The following is a 24724-nucleotide window of genomic DNA, read 5'->3' as shown; positions in this document are numbered from 1 at the left end:
TTTTTTTTTTTTTTCTTGGGCCTATTCTGATGATGGATTATGTCAGTTAAACATTTTAGGAAACAGAAGCCACTTCTCTACAGGAACTTAGCAGCAGAACTCCCATCTAAACCACAGACAGTCCATGTTTGAATGGGTGCTGATGCCAGCCTCGGGTGAATGACCCTTTTAAAAGCAGCATCATGTAAATGTGTCTGAATAAAACAGGAGCAGATTGGAAGCAGTTCCTGTGACTTGAGTGGATGACCTTTCTTGCTGTTGTCATTTCCAAATTTTTTGGCAGACTCTCCACTGACCACTATATTTCAATTCCATGCACCCCTGTACTTCCCAAATCCGGTCAGGAGCAGAAGCAGAAGTAATAAAATACCACAATAAAAGCTATTCTTGTGATATTTCCGCTGCTACTGGATGCAGCACCAACAGGAAATCTCATGAGAAAGACTTGTCCCTTCACAGTTTCCAGGCCCCACTTTGGAAACCCAAATGATTTGGTGGGAGTACACAGCAACTGAGCATCCTCCAGCTTGGGTGGTTTAAACTTCTCCCAGCATTTCTGGCCCAGTCCCTTCCACTGCAAGGTGCACAAGCCTTGTGATAGTGGCAGGCACAGAGAAAACTGTGGATGCCTTGTGACAGTCTGAGCCTTCCTTTCTGTCCAGTTATGAGAAAGGAAGGGACCTGCAGCCCTCTCTCTTGTAAAATGAGTCCTTGAGAGCTCGCTGTCCCTCAGGATTGCAGCCTTGACCTCTGCTCGTGTCTGATGGTCATGATCTGCAGAAAGGAGGATGTCCCTCTCCCACTTCAGCCTGCTCCACGAGGATTCCCAGTCTCCCAAGACACTAAGAAGGTAGAGAGGGAAAAGAGCAGGGAAAAAAAAAAAAGATACATTCAGGTGATTTTCCTCTTTCCTTTCCTGCTGTTTCCCTCACCCCTCACTGCTTTGAGCCTTGCACACTTTATGCGGGAACAGGAAGGAGCTGTGCCTATTTTGCCCTAAATGTTTAATTTCAGGCGGTAATTCAAGCAGTTTGGCCACATGCTTGGAATGTTTACTGCCACTTCCAAGTCCAAGGGTTGCCATCTAGTCCTCAGCCCAGAGGAAGGGGACCTTTCCTTCAGCAGGGCAGCTCAGGAGCTCCATGGTGGTCCCAGGCCTTAGGAGTTCCCTGCTGGATGATGGACACACATGCTGGCAGAGATGATAACTGAGATGTAAACTCTTACTGAAGTGTCACTCTGTGTCTCCAGAACAAATGCCTTCACTCAGATTGCATTTGCAGTGTTTAAGTAACTTTGGTAGTTAAAAAATCCCTGTCACAGTCACCCAGCCTGCAGCCCAGCAGAGCGTGCGTGGGGCTCTTTGTTTCCCTCCCATGCAGGTCTCCAGTGATGGTTGATACTCAGAGCTTCTGGGGTTGGAATGCAGCCACTTAAAGCTGTTTGGTTTTGTCACTTTTGGATTTGCTACACAAGGCTCTGTTAATACAAACGGGCCTGTTTATAATATTCATCAGACAGTGGAAGAAATTCCTCTGATGTCTGCATAATGCAGCGAGCAGACTCCCTGATTATTAACATACTGATTGTGTACTCTTATTTCAGATGTTAGCTCAGCACTGGGGAGAGACAACTAGGGGAATAAAAAATGCAAGATGCATGGCATGCTTGGGATTTGGTCAGCGAAACTGGAAAAAATATTTACACGCTTAGGTCGTGTTTTTTTATGTAATTCTTTCCTTTTATGTAACATTTGGAGAAGCCGCTGAATTTTCAGTTCTTACCCAAACGAAGCCACACCTCTGAGCACTGGAGCAATCACTGCAGGAGAGGGAGTGGGAGAAACACGTCCCCATCCCTTCTTAATCCTCTCATTGATGTGCTCATTAGTGTTGACTCGGGGATGAGCTGATGCATCTCCTCCCTCCCCCAGCACTTCCTTGAGCTCGGCATTTCCATAGGAATTTCCAGCCCGGGGCCGGGATGCTCCAGTGATCTTCCCGACCCCGGTTTGTGGCTGCTGAATGCACCAGCCCCTCTCACCACGTGTGTCTAAGCAGACCTTCACTGCCAGCCCTCAACCAGTGCTGCAGGAGAAGAAATCCTGCCTTTGATTGTGCATGAAAATATCCCCTGGAATAGAAAAGTCTCAGCAGTCAAGGTGCTTAATGTTGTCTGAGCAGCAATAACTTCGGTGGGCATCAGCTCCTGCATCCTGTCTTACCCATTATTTGCAGTACTTCCATTTTTAATGAAGCCTTTTTGATGAAGCCTTAGTAATAGAAAGTACAGCAGATTTTTTTTTCCTTACTCAGTGTTTTCATCCCTTGGGTATTATATCTTCTCTTCATTTATTGTTGTTTTGGTGGAGAAACTTTCACTTTTGATTGGTTTCAGAGCCCACCCTGCATATCCCCTGGATGGGCTGAAGTACAGTAGATAGGACATTAACTCCTATTAATGTGGAAATTTAGAATCCAAATAGAACTTGTCTTGTTGCCCAACAGTGAGTCATTGTCCTTTTTCTCTTTTTAGCCAACAGCAGATTCAGAAGCTGTGAGACAGTTTCCTGCAGATAAGAGATAAATTGAAGGGAAACCTGGCAAAAAGATGATGGTCAAGCTGCAAGATATCATTTCCTTCAAAGCCCCTACATGCTAATTAACCATTCCAAGCATATTTTCAACAGCATTTAGGGATTTCCTCATCAAAATAAACTTCCTCCCATGTTATCTTCATTTTTGACATCCAGTGTTATAGTCTGACATAAGAGTCAGGGTTAAAAATCCCTAATATTGGGCTGTGTGTGTATTTATGCACAAGCGTGCGCACACACACTCGCACGATTGAAGCTGTGCCAGTATTACTGTGGAATTTTAATGCCCAATCCCAAGTCCTCTGCAGTCAGCAAGAGATTTTTCTGTTCACTTCAACAGTACCAGGATCGAGCCTCTGTCCTTCTGCTTCCAGATTTTTTCATTTATGCCTTAGTACTTGTTTATAACAAACTACAGATGGGCTTGAGTCATAAAGTTCGGAGTATTCGGTTTGGAGGCTTTGCTTTGGGCCCATCCCTTTTATGTACTGCTTATTCCAGACCTGCCTTTTAAAGAGGAAAATATTGTCAGAATGAAAGTGTATGTGCAATAAACAAACTTCTCATTTCCTTCCCCTTAAGTTTTGGGGTTTTTTTCCCTTTTGAAGCTGATTTCCTAACTGGACAATTAATTTTAGAGCTGCAATTGAATGCAAACTTGTCATACCTGATTTGCAGCCCTTTCTGTTTCAAGTGCTATCAATTATTTTCTAACTAGATGCTCCTGTGGGATCAGCTGTCACTAAGAGCAAATTTGAACACAATGGGTTGCTTCCTATTTCCAAAAGAATCTGAAGATTGTCAAAGCTTGACAGGCAGCTCCAGTTTTAAGATGAAACAGATAAGTTAGGTTTCCCTGGTAGGAGCTTTTGAACACAAGCAGATAAAGGAAGTATTGTTTCCAAAGAAAGGATGCCGTTTATAGTGCAAATTCACCCTTATTAAGAACAAACTGCAGTTGCTTTAAACAGGCAGTCAAATCCATTTGCACTGCAGAGGTAATAAAATACTTATGAGTCTTTTCAAATATTTCTGTAAACCCTGCACTTACAAATTTGGCTTTCATATTTATTTTTTTTAATGATGGACCAAGTAAACTGAGTAAACCATTAAAAAGATCAGTAGATGGTATAATGTAGCTGTTGTGTAGATCAAATACATAAGGTGTTGATTTTGTAACTGGGTTCACCAACAATCAGCTAGAAATTAAATTTATGTCGCTTTGTTTTCGAAGATGCTTCCTATATTGTATGCCCTGGTAATTACTTGTGTATGTCACACATGGAGTACAATTGCATGTTATTTTAGACACGTCACAAGTGAGAAGTGCCACAGCTTTCAGGCCTAAGGCAGCAGTAACTTTATTTTGTAAAAGTTACTGGGGTATAGTGGTGCCAACCTCATGCAAAGAAATGTGAACGTGCCGATGAGTGTGGACTTAAGAAATAAAAAAAAAAATATTATGGGAGATGACACTGGATGGGTGTTGTGTTCCCAAGGTCTGAAGTATTGCAGTTATCCACAGAGGAGACTGACTGTGTCTGCTGGGAAGACTCATTGCTTAATGCAGAAAGGAAAATTGTCCTTTCAGCCCTTTTCATTTTGCAAAGCCAGTCCTGGCCACTTGGGGTGTCTACAAAGATCCCATCTAATGCCAGGCTGTGGTTGATCTGTTGTGTGTCACTATGAAGAGGGTAAAGGTGACTGATCAAATGCCCAGTGACTTCAGGAATTAGTCCCATGCTGCTACATCTGCTTTTGTTCCCAGTGCCTTGCTGAATGGAAGGCTTGCCACAGTACCAAGGGGTTGCTGAGCTCCCTGAGTGAAAACTGGCTGAAGGAGAATTCTTCCTCCCTCAAAAACCAGAATCCACCATGACAGGAAATAGGAAAAAAAGTGACCACGTGTTTCTGCCATTTGTAGCCAGTGGGATATTTTGAGCTTTCTCATCTTGAAAATTGTCAGTGGAAGCCGACATTGAGGGAGATCAAATTTCATCCAGAACCATGACAGCTGGGGGAAACACCAAGGAATGGGAAATATTCTCAGCCAGGGATGGCCTGTATAACCTGAGCACGGCTGCCTCTACTCTGATGGACTGTACCCAGAATGGATCAAAAGGAGGAATTTTGGCCACGAGGGCAATCCATGCAGTCCACAAACGGGGGAAAGGCAATGTTATTTCCACTTGCAGAATCATAGGGCTTCATTGCCACACTTTCACAATCACCAAATTAGAATCAGGTGTTAATTAGCACTTGTGTTTGGCAAGCTCACTTTATTGAGAACATTTGCCTTGGTCAGACTTTTGATTATTTTGGCTCTGAAACCTGGTTTACATTGATTTAATCATTAGAATACCTTCTTCTAAGGCTTTCAAATGATACAATTAAGTGCAGATATCACATTTCCTGTACAGCAACAGGAATCTCAACAGTTATGACAAAGCCAGGAGACAGCAATAAGTGAAATTTTTAACCTTTTAATGGAGTCTAATCCTGTAGGAGAGCATGTGTCACACATATATATATATGTGTGTGTGTGACATATATATATTATATATATATATTATATATATATATATATATATATTGCTTGTCCTTTACTCATACATTGTAATTCTTGCACATCTTTGTATCATGCTAAATGACAATGTTTTCTAAATGAGATGTTTCTAAATGAAAAATACAGTGTTTATTATATGGGAACATGACACTCCTTACTCAGTTTATAATTCCAGCCATTTACAGAAAAATCTCAATCTTATGGTTGCATCCAGGGAGCAAATGGAGGCTGTGACACAAATGTGATACAAATGGGTCAGCATCTACCAGAATTCCTGACCTATTCTCAAAACTTCCATTCAGAAATAAGTTATTTAGGTTATTTCCTTTTAGAAGCTGCTTATCTACTTAGCCATGTGTCTTCTGCTTTGCAGCAGTATTTCAGAGAACTTGCTTGCACATCTTTGTCATGTGCACTACTGTGCCTATTTGGAACAATTTGCTGACAATTTAAAGCTGCCTATCTTTTAATTAGTTTTTTTTCCATTTATAGTTGTCAATATTAGGGCATAAAAGTAAATCAACAATGAGGCTTTATCTGCAATTTAAAAAGCTTCCTCTTGCTCAATGTGGTAGTGAGTAATAATTTGGTGTCGTCAAGTTTTTGTATGAGTTGAATCAAGCAGCAAATAATACAGGAAAATAAATGCTTTTAGTTCTAGAATTATGCTGGGTAATATATTGTTCATTGTTACACTTCAGTGCTGGTTTCAAGTCAGATAGGAAGGGCTTTTATAACTTTTCCTCACCTTGAGTAGTACTTTACTCACCAGAGCTTCCAATAAACCCACTAACAGCAGCACTCTGTGCTTGTTTGTAATTTCATTCCCATATGAGCCATGAAAACCACCCTGACCAAAGGAAGCAATCTCTCTGAGGAAGGCTAAATCTATTTTTCCCCCTTCCTCCTTGAATAGCTGAACGACGGTGATTTTCATCAGATGAGTCATCTGCCAGGTTCCATGAGTCTCATGTTGTGGATCCATTAGGGGTTTGTGCTTCTCTCCATGACAATGAACTTGGAGGGAGTGATGAGGAGGCAGCTGCTTAGATCAAGTGGCAATGTCTATCCACTCCTCAGGCTGTAGCCAAAATCAACAGTGTGTCTTTGCAGTTGATCTAGGAATGCTGTTACAAATATGGGATGTTTGCACTAATGACTTAGTCAAATACATCTGGAGCCCTTTTCCCTGAAGAAATGAAACTGATGTAATAACACAACACAGTCTCTTTATTATGTAAATCATGAGGCAGAAGGCTGGGGACATTATTTAAAGCAAACTGAGGAAAGCTGAAGATTTGCTCAAGTAATTTCCCGTTTTTACCCCATATGAGATCTTGCAGATGGCAGGAAGGAATAGAAAAAGCAGCAGCCTCCTGACTTCCAAACGTGAGACAGCTCTTGCCTCACAATAAGAGTTTATACCACTGGAAACCTGGGGTTTTCCACAATAGAAGCATTTGGACACGTTGTAAGAAAATGAACCCAGACTTTATCTACACATCCTGTGTATAGAGAATAAAGGAATAATGTAGGTTGTGATTTGTGATAGGATTTTTGGAGGCATGAATTTGTCTCAAAAACATACTATGGTTTTGAGTCCAGGAAATCTCTCTAGCTTGCAAATAGAAATTTCCATCTTTTTGCATTAACTGAAACTTGAATGCAGTGAAAAGTAGGAAAGAAGCAACTAGAACATTTTCTGCAATTTTTGGCTAATCCTTCCAAAAATTATTCATTTTTACTTCACATAAAGTTCATGTTCAAGTCTTTTGCTTATTTTATTCAAGTAATTTGGGATCATTATGTGGTTTGATCATTTTTCTTCAATGATTTGTTTTTTCTGAGGCATTCAGAATGTATCATCCATAGATAAATGTAAAGCTTCATGGGCTGCTGCTTGTGGATGAGGAAAAATGAACCTTGATGCCATTTCCTTTCACCCTTAGCAAAGCCAGGTCAGTGCCCTGTCACAAAAAATAGTTTCACTTTTCTGGCACAACAGGGTTTTCCTAAATAGAGAGAGCAGATCTCTGCAAGAGACAACATTTTTGAGGGCATGACTCAGACACAAAGTTCTCTGGGGGGTGCACACCATGGAAGGGCTCCCCACCCTCTGCTCAGCTGTCCAGGTCCACCCTCTCAGTTTTCATTTGCTGCTAGAGGAAGAGATGCAGGAGGTCTCAGTGCATCACTGCTTGGTGCACTGCTGAAAGAGCTCAAATACTTCAGGCCTGAGTGCATGTAAAGATTTACATAAATGGGAACAAAGAGGAGTTGCCTCAAGACTCTGAGGTTTGTTGTAGACAAATCATTACAGTGTTCTCCTACACTCACTGCCCTGCTGAATGTGCAGGGGATGTTCTGTGGCTCATTGTTTGTGGCTTAGGTATCGGTCAAGGCATCAATAGCTTTCACTAATTTTGAACCAATTTGACTTTTCTCATGGAAGAATAAAATTTTGCACCTTTAAAATCTGCTTCCCACTCAGTTTCTGATTTATTTTCATCCTTTTTAATTTTCCTTCTCCTCATTAGGGCTGTGAATCCCCTCTCTGGGAACCTGGAACTTCCTATGCATGAAGAAAAACTGTTTACATGAAAGAAAGCTGTGGGGAGAGATCAAGAACTATGACTGTAAGTAATAAAACATAAGTAGAGAAGGAAGAATTTTCATTCTTCACTTAAAAAGCCTAGGATTTCATTTACCTTCTCAATACCAGCAAATCATCACATACTCTCTCTTTCACCTCCCTGGCCCTAGTGATCTGCTTAGGGCTCCAGCTGCTTATCCATGTAAATTAATTTAAATACCCATATAGAGTACAAAGGCTCAAATACTACTTATTAATTATAATTGTGGTTTAAGGCTATGACATGTTTGTGTATTGCACCTTCGAATCCTACAACCTTCATTAATTTCCAAGATCACATGAACATTTTCCTCCTGCCTGTGTGAAGATTCACTTGCCTTGCACAAACCTTATTGCTGTTAGAGCTATTTTAATCTTTTTACTTCCTATGAGCCAGATCTACTGGGAGAGTGTTTCCCCTAATGTGGATTTTTAGTCTTGAATGTTTGTGTGGATTGCAATTGTTCTGCTGGAGACAGAAAAGTACTTCTTCCCATGGGTGCAAAATCCTTTCTCTGCACTGATGAGATCTGGGTTCGAGCAAGAACTTATTATTTCTGAAATATGGAATGCATTTGCTCTCGGAACACATGTCCTTTTTATGCCCCCTGGTTCATGAGCTGGTTGCAAAGCTACAAATTTGCTATAAAATTCCTTTTAAGGTGCAGCGCTGCTAGAAATTTGTAGAATAATAGAGATCCTTTCATCCTTTGTATTTAAACATGCAATTTGCTCTAACGGGGTCTGATCAGCCATTAAAACCCACTCTGTGTTTTATGTGTCTAACAAAAACCACACTTGCCCGAGTAAAACAGCATCTATTGTAGCATGCAAGGCTACAATAGAACTATTTATATTGAACCTATAATGAGGTTCTGTATAACTCCTTTTGTCCTGAGGGGTTCAACAGTCCTGCCCCAGTACCACCAGTGGAAGGTGGAGGAAGGAAGGAAAGCTGCAGCACAGCACCATGCAGGTGTAAAGTGGGGGTTTTGGTAGTGTTTTGGGGTGGCAATCCCAAAGAGGGGGTTCAACCCCCACAACAGGGATGCTCCAGCACCTTGGTGTGGAATCTGAAATGCTGGATGTCTCTCCTGTGGCACTGGGAAGGAAGAAGTTCTCAGCGTTCAAAGCTTGGCTGGAAGACTCAAAATAAATATAAAGGTTGGCAGTTTCCTTTTAAAGCTGACTGATTTGCCATAGAGTTGCCCTTTTTTTCAATGAAGAAAATGCAATTTCTCATGTATTCCTGTTTCTTCTGCTCAAGCATGCAAAGCTTCGCTCAGCTGAAGGCATCAAGCAGGCATCAAGCCACAAGGGAGAGAATCCTGGCTTGCAGTCCAAAGGCTTTTCCACAGGTAGCACTTTGCCCAAAATTCCATCCCAATTCGCTTTTCTCAAGATAATTTTTTGTGCCTTCTGGCTTTGTGTTCAGCCTTTTTTTTGTCCTTAATGCCCCATTGTTTTCTCTTGCTTTTTTTCCCCCCAAACCCACAAAAACTCAACAACTCTTAAATCTACTGAACTGTGAGTCTGTAGGTATGCGTTGGAGCTCCCATGGTTTCAGCTGTCAGATCCTGGGAAGTTATTTACAGAAGGACATAATGGCCATAAGCATTAGTGGAAAACCAAGAAATTAACTGCCAGAGACACTTCAAAGATGTTTTCAGTCTTTGCAGCTAAGAACTGATTACTTCTTTGTTATCAATATTTTTCCATAAAGTTTGATTCCATTGCTGTCATGAACTGCCTAAAATGAAAGCGTCAAAATAAATTTTTATTTTGGAACTACAGAGATCAAAAAACCGCAATCTTTATTTTGAAGATTCTTCCATGCATTGAATTTGTCATATCAGAGCTGAAGATGAAAATGTAAACAACTTATCAAAACATTTTGATAGCATTTCCATCCTTTTAAGTAGTGAATTTTATTTTTTTTTCTAAAGGCTTCATGCATTCCTTCAAGGAAAAGAAGAGGTTGATTACTTTTTGTATTTGAAATATCTTGTGACTATGAACACCCCAACCTTTCCTGTCAGTTCAACCAGGACTGCAAGTCATTTAGTCACCATAATTTTTAACATAATAGTAAAAAACTCCAAACTCCTGGGTTTTACATGTATTTATGTTTAATGCTAAGGATTAGATCTGTGTAATGAGTTTTAAGAGACTATTTTACCATGGTTGTCACAAAAACTAGCACATAGCAGATTTGTCTTCTTGTTGTTTTTCAAAGCCCAAATCTTTTGGCTGACCAAATAATCCCAAGACCTCTAAAATATTCTGTGATCTTTCTAATTGGATACACTTATGTCTGCTGGAAAACAGATGTGATCAACTGCAGTCATCTGTGAGCTGAAAGAAAATACAGCATGTTTTTTTCAGGAAAACTTTATCAGTAACTCTACCTCCTTCCAAGGCATAGATGTAATCCATAAATAAAAGGGTTGCCATTTGATGAGAAGGGGGAAATTCTATCTTAGTCAATGACAGGGAAAGTGAAATGTGGTCACCCAGAGTTCCTGCAATTCAAAGCCAACTCATGCCCACTTTAATTATTATGATGTATGTTCCTGTTCAGCTTTAACAGCCCTGCTTGTATGAGCAAAGGATCTCAATTGCCAGGGTCCCATTTGCTCCACTTTATTCCTCTCTAGTTTGGAGTTAGAAAACCTGCAGGAAGGACACGCATCCTGTGAGAGAACCATCTGTTTTCTGGGCTCTGCCTCCCCCAGGGGAGCAGCAGAGCCAGGGTGGTCAGTTTGGGTAGACTCCTGGGGAGCAGCAAAGTAAGGAAGTGACGGGAAGTGGGAATGGACTGGCCTTGTTTTCCCCTGAGAAGCTGTGGGATTCAAAGCCAGAGCCCAAGGGTGTTTTTGGAGAGGACTGGTTTAGCATAGGTCGGGACAGGAGAATCCACCACAGGAAACCAGCGACTCTGGACAGATCACTCAAGGAGGTGACTGCAATCATTGTTACATTTTCATGGCTTTAAGAACTTCCAGTTTTAGCTTTAATTTTGCCACAGCTTTTTCAATCTCATTTGAATGTTGGAAAGCAAAAATTTCAGAGGTGCAGTCAGGAACAGATCTACAAAGTAGATGAAACTTTTTTTGAGGGATTGGAGAGGATGTAGATGACAGGTGCTAGTTGCTGTCATTACTGGAGGATTTGGTACTGTTGAGAAGTTTAAAGAGTTTTGATTTTGTCCAAGCTCTTCAGACTCCAGATGGTTTGAGGCAGTCTGAGGCTTTGGCAGTCCATTTGGGCAGCACCTCTACTTTGTTGAGGTCCTCCACACAGGAGCTGCCTTCTGTGTTGGGTTCTCTTTGGAAAACACTGCTCCAATCAACCACTCTCTCTCTTTGGACAGGGTGTTGTCTGCCTGAAAGCTCCAGGCAGGGACAGGGAGGCTCCTGTGGGACTCCTCTGGGGAATGCTGACAAGTGGGAATCACCAGGCTGCCTCTGTTCCCAGCCCATTAACAGGACTGGCTCAGCTTGGACACTCCAACAGCCATAAAACCATTAAGGTGGGAAATGTCTTCAGGCATTATTTACCTGTGAGGGCTAAGGCATGCCTTGCTTTAATGTGAAAATTTAAATCCTGATGTCAGCATGGGGCTTTGGGAGCTGTGATTGAAGCCAAGGACCTATAAAATATGTGCTTTTATCTTGTGCTTTTATCTTGCTGCTTTCTAGCACAAAGGTCTTGCAGACATCTAGCATACGTAGGTGCATGCTTCATTGCCGATTTAGAACTGATTTTATTCACAGCAATAGTGCCAATCACCAAACTGAAATCAAAGGCCAGTAAGAATTTGATCTTAGACAGCAACCTCAAACCTCATTCAGGATAAATTTTAAAAAATTAACAAATAAATGACTGAAATATTTTTTATCTTTTCAGAGGACACAGGCTCCCAATTTCCATGAAAACTGCTCTGCAGCCAGCTGCTTCTGCAGCTGACATGTGCTTATTGAGCCAAATCCATATCTCAGGGCAGACCAGAGGGAATGTGTCTATTCTGGTTCCTGAGAAACAAAGCAGACAAGGGCTATTTCTAGAGACCTTTCAGGTCCAGTGTGGGTGGCTGAGAACTTTGAATCAAAGTCCTCCCTTTCAAACTGAGCCCAGTGATAAGAATTTTGAACAGGGCTTGCAGATTTAAACCTGGTAAAGGACAAATTTGAGACTGCTTCTGATGAAACGTGCAACTCTGGTTCTCGGAATATTATCTTCAAGAGATGAGGAAAGAAGTAAATAGGAAACAAACTCAGAAGAATGAATTTAAATATTAGAGGACACCAAAATCTAGGGAAAATGTCTTGGCTCATTTTCTTCAAAACATTTTGATAGCCTTCTGATAAACTAGGAAACAAAAAATAAGTTGTCAGCTTGGGCCAACAAACAAGAAGAAATGCTGACAGATGTGTGGAACACTTGCTTTCTTTTTTTTTCTTTTCTTCTTTACAAAGTTCTACAATAAAATCCAACCAGTGTATGTGACTATGATATTAGGGAGGAGAGAAGGATGGGGAGAAGGTTAAAGACTGTCAAACCTGTATGTTTAATGCTAGGTCTCTAAATCTGTATTTCTTATACAAATAATTTTGGGAGATGCATTTCTCATCTCATGCATCTCAGAACTGTCCCCATGAAACATTTAAGGCTGAATTATCCTTTTGAGATGGTGTGACATGGTGTCTTCATTCAGTGAACGAAGCACCTATGAACCATTTTTTTTTTATTTGCTTTATTTTTGAATCCTCACTTACCCTAAATAAGATCTGAAATTTGGGCATGAGAGGGTGAAGGAGCAAAGGCTACCCTGTATTTCTCAAAGGCAGTCTGATGATAAACAGTAATATATATTTGCAGTGCTAAGAGTGGTAATGTGCTACAGCTTCAGAGCATTTTAATAATATGTGCAGGCTGCAAAGGAAGAGGTATTTCATTTTTTGTCCAAGAGTAGCCATTCATAAATTGCTAAATTGCTGAACAATGGGAACTGCACGCACTCATAGTGCCTGGACTTAGGGTGAACCTTGGCATTCCACAGACTTGTAGAGCTCCGCATAAAGTGCTGCTGTTGGGAGGCTGCATCCCCAAGTATCTGCTCCCTTAAACCCCAGGGCAGAGGAGAAATTTTCATGGAGCTTATAGTGATTTATAATGGGAATCATAGGCTTTTTCATAGACATTGTTCTCAGTGACAGTGTAAAGAAAGAGAGCACTAAATCTCTTCTCATCATAACTAATGATTAAGTCAGCAGCTTTTTTGGCGAATACAGAATGCCCTTCTACAAAAACAAAGTATTCTATTGTGATGTATTACATTTAAAAAACTCCCATAAGTATCCCATAAGGCTATTGCAATATTTTTAACTAGATCTTCCCTCTTTGTCACCATATTGAAATAAATGGAATGTGTCAGACTGAGTAATGCTCTTTCAATAAGTTTTTAGGAGCCCACTTAGAAGTTTGGCAAAATATAAAGAAGCGAGGAGAACTTTCTCAGGATCCTCTCTGGCCTGAATGAAAGATCAGTTCATTAAGGAGGAAAGCTTATGCTGATGCTGACACTAATAAATGGGACAGGGAAGGATATTTCATCTTAGTTTGGGCTACCTTGCTCCAAGTTTGCTGCCTTAAGTTGCCCTGTGAAATAAATCAGCCAGCTGAAGATGATTCATTGCATTGCAAAGTTCCCATCAATATAATGGGGAAATCAGTTTTGTGTGGATGTTCAAATGTGATCCAACCCTCAATTGTTAGAGTCAAAGGGTCAGCAGTTGCTGAAAAATTAACTCCCCTGCATCCACTACTTGGACCTGGATTTGGGCTATGCAATGCCTCTGCCTTCAGAGGGCATTTCTGTTATTCAGCCTGGATAGTGAACTTGCTTGAGTACCATACTTTATTTAAAAGAAAACACCATCATTTTGCAAGGTTATTCCTTCTCCATTTCTTTCATTTCACGTGATCTAGTCCTCATGAAGTCAGTGATAAGACTCCTACAGCCATCACCAGTTCAAGGCTTTTTAATCTCAATTTTCACCATTAAGGAAAATTTTTACAAGGTGGGCCTTCACAGCTGTAGCTTGGATTTTAAGTCTGTCTTGTAGGGAAAATAAATACATTGTCTTTTATAAATATGTTCTCTGAACAATTTTCTGCATCAAAGCACTTTAAAAAACAACAACAAAACCCAAACCTCAGTGCTGCTCAGATGGAGAAATTTGCAGTAGTATGGCAATGAGAAAGAAATGTGTTTAATCATTATCCCACAGATAAAGGTCAGACTTTAGGGGTCCATTGACATCCACGTTGCAAGTGCCATATTTTAATATCCTCTGTCTTTCATTCTTCAGGAAAAAAGATACATTAATGACAATCCATTTCCTAGAGGTTCTTCTTTTGTGGCAATGAACATAGTGTGTTCTTATATGACTTTGTTTAAACATTTCTGAAATGTTTGGAAATCTTGCCTATTAAGTCCTCTTTCACTTCTTTGCGCTGCAGCCTGTCCTGAGTGCCACATCTGGAATCCTGGCCACGATTCACAAAAGTTATGGTTGGGTAAAGTGGGCCCTCCTCAGACTTGAGAATGCTTCAGTTTTCCCTCCCTTCCTCCCTCCCCTCTGCCTCACAAACATCCTAATCAAGACTGGGATAGAAGGAAATCCCATTAGAGCCTAATAATGCTGCTTCTTTCCAGAGGGAGTCACTAGAAAGTAATTTATTTCTTCTTCAGCGTGCAACTGGAGGTACTAATTTTTCACAGGCCTGTGTGCGCTGGTGCCGCGGCCTTCATTATCCCAGGAACAGGGCGCTGAGGTGGTGACCCACAAAGGCTATTCTTCTGCCAGCCTGGCCCTGTTTGTTCCTTCCCAGCTCAGACATCACACCCAAGTCCCCAGGATGTGTAGGGCTCTGCTGATGGCCAGAATCTGTACAGTGTAAGGTACCAAGCCCGCAGTTGTGCTGCCTGCCCATATTAGCGTCAGCGAGGGGCTGCGGTGAGAGCACCGCTGTCAGCTGCATTCCCCGGGCTCCTGGGCTGAGGGCAGCTCTAATTTTCAGACATGCTTTTCTTCCCCCTGCCCTGCTTTCCCCTATTGTTGTGTCTTTCCCATCAAGGGAATTCACCCTCGAGTTCAGAACACACACACTTGGGAGGGATGCGGCGGAGAATTGGCCCTTTGTGAGCGTGTGAAGGATGCTTTCCTTGACCTGTCAGAGAACATATTTTACCCGATGAGAAAGAATGCTGGGCCAAATTCCTCCCTACTGTAAGCAGGCTGCTGGAAGTGGCTGTCCATCAGACATGAGCATGGCCTACTTTGGCTGGTGGATGGTCTCCTCAGTAGATGACACTGTTTACAATGTGTTGGCTGCTTTTACTGCTCTCTTAAGTGATGGTGAGTGTTCAGCCCAAACAATTCAAATAGGAAGTCATTTGTTTGTGAGGGCCTAATCCTGAAGCCCTTATTTGGTGTTTACTGAAGTTAAATTCAGCCTTTACTCAGATAAACTCCAGTTGAATTCACATGGAGTTTACCACAGGGAGGACAAGAAGAGGGCTGTGGGAGTGCTCTGCTTGTTTTTGGCCCCAGCACAAAGATACTTTGGGTTCAAATACACACTGAGAGGACGAGACGCACACACAATGACTGTCTATATACATGCAGCACTATACGTGTGCACATGAACACAATTGCACACTAATCTAATCAATACATTCATTTCTTATTAGAACATAATTACACATCCCAGGAGGCTGGAACAGAAAAGTCCCATTAACCCCTCATGCCCTTTTCGGCTTTCCTCTGCCTTTCCATCTAACAGACCTCTGTGTCACTCCACTCATTAGCAGTTACTGTCTATGACATTGTTACATAAATAAGGATGTCGACCTGTCAGAATGGGTCACCCAATTCAAGGGTGATGATAAATATCTGTCCCTCTGAATTAGGCTAAAGACACCAGAGTACAGGACAGCTACTGTTGATTATTGGATAGTTAATGTATAGAGGACAAAAGGTGCTGAGGCCTGGTCACTTTTTGGATCATTAATATGGATTTAGGCCTATTGTTAAAAAAAAAAAAAAACACATGCACACTCAGAACTAGGTTAGCAAGAACATGCATAACTTTCAGTTTGGGGTAGAATGTATGGATGGCGGGTACATTCATGGTGCTGAAGGTGTGGGTGGGTTTTACATCAAATTCATGGCCCTTTTGGGTAAACAGACAAAATATTTTGGGGCTGGGCTGGAAACAGTTTGTGCCCCCCTTGCTTATAAATGCAGGGGAAGTAAAAGGCACATGGATGCCTTTAAATCAGCAGAAATAATTCCAGGAAGGGGAATTATTTCTTCTGATTTAAAGGCATCCATGTGCTAGAGAGTGCTGAAGTAGATCTCGTGGTTTGTACTGAAAATCAGTAATTGGCAAGATTCTTTTCTCAAATCCTGCTCTATTTTCAAAGCACCTTTTCCCACCTAAATAATGAAGGCACTGGAGAATGTCTATAACCCAAAATCATTCATTTTGTGATTGATATCTTTTGGCATTAGTGATAGGTTATTCCTTGCAGGTAACACTGAAGTGTGATGCAACACATTGCTTTGATTTTAAGAGCAGATAATGTAAAAACATCAAGGCAGCTTGTAGACAGAGGCTCTTGCCATTCCAAATAAGAATTAATTAAGACCCTTTTTAAAAAGACTCAACACTGGAGCTCACATGAATGAATTAAGACTCTTTCCAAAAGAGTCTCACTGAAAATGTTACACACTGGTCACAACGTCCTTTAGGATCTGTTTATCTGAAAGTCTCATCTCAGCACCCACAACTTTTCCCGAGTTCCATGTCCCACAGGATCAGACAGTTGTATCACTGTCTAGAATTTATTACAATGACTTGCTCTGAGTGGCAGATCCAGTCTGGGAGGGAGCCAAATGTCCTGTGAAGAAGTTGGGGTAAGTACAGTGTGTCATGGCAGACTCAGGCCCCCCAGCTTCACTCCACTTGCCCCAACCTCCATGCAGTGTTACATCCTGTACATCCTGCCTCTGAGCTGCAGGAGAGTGCCTATAGCATCAGATATTGGAAGAAATCCTCCCCTGGGAGAGTGATGAGACTCTGTCACTGGTTGCCCAGAGAAGCTGTGGCTGCTCCATCCCTGGAAGTGTCCAAGAGCAGGTTGAGCAGGACTTAGAGCAACCTGGGATAGTGGAAGCTGTCCCTGCCCATGGTGGGAAGTTTGGAATTTGATGATTTTTAAGATCCCTTCCAACCCAAACCATTTTTGGATTCTATGATTCTTCTAGAGCAAAGCTCTGACAGAGGATGCTTCAGCCCACGCACCAAGTCAGTTGTGCAAGGTAGCTGCAATTAGCTCTGTTTCCCTGTTCCTCGTGTCCTCCACCCTCAGGGAGCAACTGATTCAAGAAGTATCCCTGTCTACCCAGCACACTGATCTATGGATGCTTGGCTGGTTATTCCAGTCTGAAAATGCAGTGGGGTGCCAGACCTTCTGAGCACAAGGGGTCCAACAAATCAACTCAAGGCTGCTGATTTGAGTGGACACTGTGAGGTCTGGCTTTCTGGGAGAACATTCCCATCTTTGTCCAGGTTGAGCTAAACAGAGCTGGGAAAAGACAATGCAGATTGATCATAAATAGGAATTCCTACAGCTCCTGAATTTGGTTTGCTAGAGTCAGACTCTGGCAGCCCTTTGGGAAAGTGTGTTCGTGCTGAATCAGTATTGGGCACAGGGAAATCTGAGCAGATGTGGTTGCACTTTGGGCTCAGATGGGTCTTCCTTTCCATTTGACAAATAATTGGCTCATTAAAAGGTATGAAGGAGGGAAGGAACAGGAAAAAATAAGCTATGATGTTCACTGGGTAAAGCACCTGTGTGTATCCTCAGGTTCAGAATCTGGAGTGTGGAGCTGTAGTAAATCCATCCCAGATGCCTTTTGATTTCAGTGGCAGAGGAAAATGTAAGTTTTCAGACCCTCTCAGACAAAATAGCATATAATCAGAGGATCATTAAGGTTGGAAAAGACCTCTAAGATCATTGAGTCCAACCATTAATGATGGTTGAATGCTTTCTGCAATATCCTCTGCAAACATGACAATAGATTTGTAAGAAATGTAACAGGACTCTGACAACATGGGTGTTTTATTTCCTCATTCAAGGTGCAGTCCCACATACCTTTCTTTTTAACTGCACTAGATTCTACTATTTTGTGATCGTTATTAGTAAGATTCACGCTACTCCATAAAATAAAATTTTAGAATTGGTTTTGCAGAACAGGTTTGTCTATAAAATAATCTGCAGATGTGTTTGTGCTGGAATATACATTTTCTCTCCAGGTTTAAGTTGGAGGGGAAAAAAAGCCAACATTTCAGTATCATTATAGTAACTAATATTTGAAGATATTTCAATCTGAGATTTCCTCAAGACATATTCTATTATGTGTTGAAGATGATGTTACAAGAAAGACAAGGTTCTTGCATGGCTTGGAAGTGCAGGGTGCAGTAAAGGTGCTTGCTAATACTTTTGTTTCTTAAAACCCTGACCATCAGTCCATGTTCTGACTGATATCAGCCACCCTCAGGTATCAACACCTATTCCATTGAAATGACAGATTTGGTAGTCTGTGGGAAATACATAAAAACCACAATTCAGAAAAAAACACACTAAATTACATTATTTCTTCATAAATATTTTACAGGGCTGGCATAGCTCTATTAGTTTGACAGGGGAGAACCACGTCAAAATATAAGAATGAAAATATATTTCTTTCCTTTTTAGGGTTGATTGTAAAAACCCTTGTGCATACACACATGCTGCACATATATATTATTTATATAAATAATTCCTAACACCCACTAAAAAAGTCTAATCATAATATCTCAAATATGTGGCCAATATAGATGGGATTATTTTGCAGCAGTGGCTTAAGCGTATTGCTGGCACAGAGCTCTGGGCCATGGTGATATAAATTCACAGAAATAGTGCTTGCTAATGCAGTAAATGACGACAGCTGCTGTAGCTGCTGGACTCAAAGGGAGCTCTATCCAAGAATAATGAATATTTCCCGTTGCATTTCTGCAGTGCATGCTTTGCACATGTGAGGGTGGGTCGTAACTCAGTCAGCTCCGTGTAGCCCTGCATTTACTGCATGGCAATGTTGAGGGGAACTTATTAGAGGTCCCAAGTTAACTGTGCACATACTTGGCATGAGAATTCCAGTGAGGCACCCGAGGGATCCAATCCCTTGGCACAGCCATGGGCCAGGTACCCCTGGCTCAGCCCAGGCAATGGCATTGCAGCCATAACCTGCCCCGGATGAGAAATTCACTCTGTGTCCACTGCACCCCACAAACAATCCACCCATCTGTGCCTGTGTTTTCTGTGCTGTGACAACCTTTCCAACAGGAACTGGACTGAGATCACTGGCTTATTCCAGTCTAGCCACTGAAAGGCTGCCTGTTTATTAAAACCATACTCTCTGTGAAATGCATCTTTGTCTATGAAACGGCACAGCCATTACATAATAAGTTGGTGATTTATGGTTGTCAGATAGTGTGTTTGCAGTAGGCAAAGCTGTAGGCCATGAGGGATCAGGATTTGTTAGCCCAGGGCTGTCCATCTCCAGGTGCTTTCATGCTTGTTTGCTTCACTGAAACATAATAATTGATGGGAATTAGCCTCTTCAGCCATGAACAGAGCTGTTCCTGACATTGGGTGAGGCAAACCCAAACCAGCAGCTATAGTGTAAAATGTAAATGTAGAGTAGAATGTATCAGAAGCATCTGAAGCACCTGGACACCTTGTGAGAGTGACATGAGAACCTACCTGGGCTGTCTCCAGAGCTCAGGAATTGGGAGCAGTCTGGCTGTGGCAGGATGGAGCACCATGGACATTAATTTACTCCACTGAGAAGCGCTTGAAGCTGTGGCTCCACAGACCTTCTTCTCTGTCTCACTTTTGGCTCCAGCAAGTCACGCTGCCACCAGCCAGGACTGCTTGTGGCAGTCCCTGCACTTCCCTCTTTGTTCTTCCTGGGCACAGAGGGGTGGCAGGAGCATGGGAGCAGCAGGGGAGAGCCACAGTGGACATCGCCTGCTGGTGCTGACTCCACGTCCTGAAGAAATGTGTGTGTAACCACAACCCAAAGGCCAGGATGAATAAGCTTATGTGAAAGTCTGTGACTAAATCCTTCTGGAAAATAGGCTCTGGGCTCTTTCAAAAGTGTTACCCACTGCTGGTAGGACTGGATGTCTCAAAGAAAGGCAAAGTGTCGGATCTCAAGATTTCAGTCCTGAGATGCTGAGCCTCCGAGACCAGCTTGGGGGGCTCGGGACTCCTGGAATGTTGCCAGAAGTGTCTGGTAGCTGGACTTTGGTCCTGCACAGGAGACGACAAGGATGAGGGCTTCACAGGGTGAATGGTGAAGGGATTAGCTAATTAGAGGGTTAGACACAAGGTTTAGGATTTATGTACAGGGGGGTTTAGAGGAGTAAGATGGAGGAATTGGGGTGTGTCCTGTCCTTCTTCTTCTTCCTCTTCTCCTCCATCTTCTTTGGCCACGGTGGCATTTTTGGATTGGTTATTACTAAGAGTACACCGAGTTATAACAATAGATGGTATTGGGGAAAAATGATAAATATTGTATACGTAGCAAGGGGTATAAAGATACGTGGCGGTCCGTGGGAGAGACAGTGTGCCCATGGCTGACTGCTGAGCAGATCTTTGTTAGGCTGAAAGAACATCTTTTAGATAAACAATTAATAAACATAAAACCAGAAAGAAGAACTGAAGCTTCTTCTCGTCCTTCGACACGCGGGCTGCCCCAAGGCCACCCCGGGCCTTCCAGGCCCCTCAAACAGCCGAGATAAACCGGACAGCAAAGGGCTGTTTTATCTGTCCCTTTAAGTGAATATCACCATCGAACAAAGAAATCACTGGAAGATGTGAGCTTTCTCAACAAGTTAGTGATGGCAATAAAGATTATACTGCCCTCTCTAAAGTGGTTCTTGGGGTTAATCTAATCAGTGTCAAGTACAGGAGCTGCTGATCTGTGCCAAGTCTCTCCCCTGTTATCTGGGTTAAGCCTATTCCCTTGGAGTTAAAGTAACATTTCATAAGTATTGAAGCTGAAACAAAATATGAAGAGCATGTGTTAAAGGGCAATAGAAGAGAGGGCTGTTGTGTCCATTGTATCAGTTTATCTGAAAATTTGGATGGCAAAACATTCCTTGCTCCTTTGTGTTGTCAAAGGGGTGTGTGTAATGCATGGGAGCAACAGAGGAAGCAGAACTGCTGTGAGTGGATTATCCACCACGAATTACTCAACAGTGGAGTTACAAAAATTCATATGCAATGGTATGCATGTCACCAGGGTGGTCCCAGCTGGTGTCACTTGGGTGTGATGCAATAAATTGCCTAAATGGCTCCATGCACCATTAGAGGGTGAGTGTGACAAGCCCCATCTGCCTCCAGCTCTATGAGTTTCACCTTGAAAATGTTTATTTGAGAGTTTGTCCCTAAGTGGCATGTGCAAAAACCTCCACTCTTGCATTAAATCCTGCAAGTCAAGGTAGGAAAAAGAGGTACAGAAGGAAGAAGACCTCCAGAGGCAAGTCATAAGAGGCTGATGCTTATGAGCCTTTTTACACCCAAATTTGCCATTTGTCATCAGAGTCCCTGTGACAAGTGGACTATTTGTCTGCCTGGCTAACCTAACCCCAGGACCACACCAGCAGGTGTGTCTGGGACAGGGTCTGGTGGTGCTTATCCTGAACAGGGATAATCCAGCCAGGAACATCAGTCAGGAGCTATATCCCAAGTTTTTGCCCAAAAAAGAACCCTCAGCTCTCTATTGACAGAGAGATGCTGGAGCTTCTGTAAAGCTTAGAGCCCCACACTGTGATCTTATCAGATGTCATGTGCTAACTGAGGGCTTAAATGGAGACCTTTTACAGTGTGAATGAGAGGCTCTGCTGGTGAATACATGGCATCTTTTCTTCTGAATATGCCTTAAAATATGCCTTAAACTCACTACAGTGTCCACCATTGTGGGAACCCAGGACATCCCTGTGGCAGTCCTGAGCAGCCAAGACCCCTGCCAGGGGGCTCAGAGACCCTGGCACAGAGCCCAAAATGCCCCTGTGGTTTTGATTGTGACCTGTGGAGCAAGTTACCAACCTTAGAAGAAGATCTGCAAGCCATGACAAATTAAGTAGAATGATAGTGAGTTTATCACAAGGTGAAAAAGTAGATTTTGGGGTTTTTAGAATGGGGATTCGGGGGGGGCAAGATGGAGGGATCTGGGTGTGTCCAGCCTTTCTCCTTGTTCTTCTTGGCCCCCATCTTCTGCTGTGATGTTGGCACTTTTAGATTGGTTTAGAGTAGAAGCTCACTGTCTAACATAGGTGATAGGTATTGGAAAGTAATTGTAAACATTGTATACAAAGTTTTTAGTATAAAGACATAACACCACTCGGGGGACAGGGAGAATGCCTCAGACTGTCTTGCTGAGTGGACCTCAGCAGGACAGGAGAAAGAATTTTATAGATAAAATACAATAAACAACCTTGAGAAAGAGAAATTAAGAGCCCCGATTCCTTCTTCAAGCACCAGGCTGGGAAAAGAGACTTTCCAACATTTCTCGGGGTCACTCTGACCAGCTAAAGATCCCAACATACCATAGATACCTACCCCAGTAATAAACTTGCTCTTGACTTCTCCTCTTCATGTGGCTGTTTTTCCATCATTTTTGCAAAGGTGCATGTGATATTGTAGTTACTGGCTGCCTTTCTTCTGGCAGTGAAAGCAGACAGTGGTGCAGGATGGATCTCAGCTCCAACAGCTCAGGACTGAAAGCACAGGGATGTGGTGTTCCCCAGCCTCAGGCAGTCCCCATTCTTGGCTGAGGTGATGGGAAGTGTGATGATGAGAAGAAAGCAGAGGCAACAGGCATGTCCTGAAGGCGTGGTGGGGACAGGGTGAAGGCAGAATGACTGATTCTCACTGTAGGAAATGTGTGTGATAGAATCAGAGCAGGTCAGCAGTTAGAAAACAAGCAAATACACAACCTGAGAAAATGCAATTTTCCAGGCTACAGAGCCAAGTTCTTTCAGGCACAAATTCCATTTACATCCCTGAGAGAAAATATCTGTTCTCACTGAAATGTGGGATTTCCACTGCTGAATCACAATTCTCTGCACACAAACATATGGCCCATGTCCCCCTGACCCCACCAGGAACAGTTCCACAGCTTCTGTCACAACTGGCTTGCCATGCTGGCCGGGCAGGATTTCCAGATTTGGGACAGACAGGTTCTGCTCCATGACCCCATCTTTTGGTACGTGCAGGAGGACATCCTTTCCCAGCGGCCATTCACACCACTGGAACTCTCAGTAACCCACTCAAGGGCAGATCAGTCCCTCAGACTGGGGTTTGTCTGGGCTAATTTTCATGGGTACAGCACAGGCCTTTTGCCAGCAGGTAGGATAGACAGACCTGCTGGGTGTGAATGCTCATGGCTGTATCCTACTGCCTGAACTTGGCTAAAAAGCAGCATTTTAGATTTATCTCAACTGCCAGTAACACTTTTAACCCAGCTCTCACAATAAAGGCGTGCACAGCCCCATCCATCAGCATCCTTCTGCACCACCAAAATTGAAATTTTTGAAGCATAAAGCGTTTTTTTAAATAAATGAAGAATCCTATACAATTATTCAGCACCATTAATTCAAACTTTATTGATATTTTCCTGTGTTTTAAGTTTGGTAAACTTCCGAAAGGTGTAGAACCAGATATGGAGACATGCACAGATTTATGTATTTGTGGGGGGTTTTGTGTGTGTGTGTGTGTGTAAATATAGATATCTATATACATATGTAGATATCTAGGCGTATAGATGAATAGATGTATAGATATAGATATAGATATAGATATAGATATAGATGATATAGATATAGATATAGATATAGATATAGATATAGATATAGATATAGATATAGATATAGATAGGTAGATATACACACAAGGAATCAGAAGAAACTCATACTCTACTGGATTTCAGAGTCCTGACACTGAATTTACTCTGTTTGTGCTGGGATCCGATCTGACAAGAGCTTTGCCCTCAGCGCTCAGTTCAAGGTCCCTCTGAAGTCCCAAACATGTAAGTTGGCTTTCATTCCCATTAGTCCTCATTTTCACATGCTTGTTCACTTGCTTGTTCTTCCAGGTTCTGGAAGAAGCTTCCAGAGGAAGTGCCAGAATCTTATTAGGGAGAGATTGTTGTGCTTTTTCTCCCTGAGGAGGCTGATGAGATGTGAAATCAGCATCATGCTTCTGCTGCTGCTGCTACAGGAGGCTCAGAGGTGAGGGAAGCAGAGAAGATGGGCAAGTTAAAAGGAAGAAAGAAAAGTGCAAAAGTAAAAGAGGTACAACAAGTTAAAAGGAAGAAGGAAAAGTGCAAAAAAGGTACAGTGCACAGGGATGTCAAGAGAAAGGAAATGGCAGATGAGCAGAGTGAGTCTTCTCTGGTTTGCAGCATTAATGATATCCTTGTCTGCATTTGTCACATCATTTAACAGTGACCTGGAAATTATTATTTTTATTGCATTTATGCTTTTCATCGCTTGTTGATGATTTACAATGAAAGCTTAAAGAGATCACAGCTTGATTTATTTTTATTTTTTTTTATATACTCATTGTTGCTGTTCTGTATCTCAGGCTTCCTGTATACACAAAATTTTTGCCAGCACAGCTAAATTAGTTCATATGGATCCTGAGATGTTACTGTACAATCCTTCTCCTGCAGCAAGCCAAACCCTCATCAGCCTCTGCTTTGGTCAGGGCAGTCATTTTCAGTAGCTCTGCTTTCTGTCCATAAGA

The 24724-nt window shown here is 42.2% G+C and overlaps 1 long non-coding RNA gene across 1 annotated transcript in view; it reads left to right on the top strand.

The window, feature by feature from the left end:
• Nucleotides 1-24450, top strand: part of LOC102063085 (uncharacterized) — a 261997-nt gene extending 237547 nt beyond the window's left edge. Inside the window, exons 11-12 of the long non-coding RNA XR_012580644.1 lie at nt 7700-7798; nt 24072-24450. This is a non-coding gene — a long non-coding RNA (uncharacterized LOC102063085). The remainder of the gene's footprint in view (nt 1-7699; nt 7799-24071) is intronic.
• The last annotated feature ends 274 nt before the right edge of the window (nt 24451-24724 follow it).

This window comes from Zonotrichia albicollis, chromosome 6 (genome assembly GCF_047830755.1).
Source record: "Zonotrichia albicollis isolate bZonAlb1 chromosome 6, bZonAlb1.hap1, whole genome shotgun sequence".
NCBI lineage: Eukaryota > Metazoa > Chordata > Aves > Passeriformes > Passerellidae > Zonotrichia > Zonotrichia albicollis.
The sequence above is the reverse complement of the archived record's forward strand: the minus strand, read 5'-3'. Positions and strand labels throughout refer to the sequence as shown.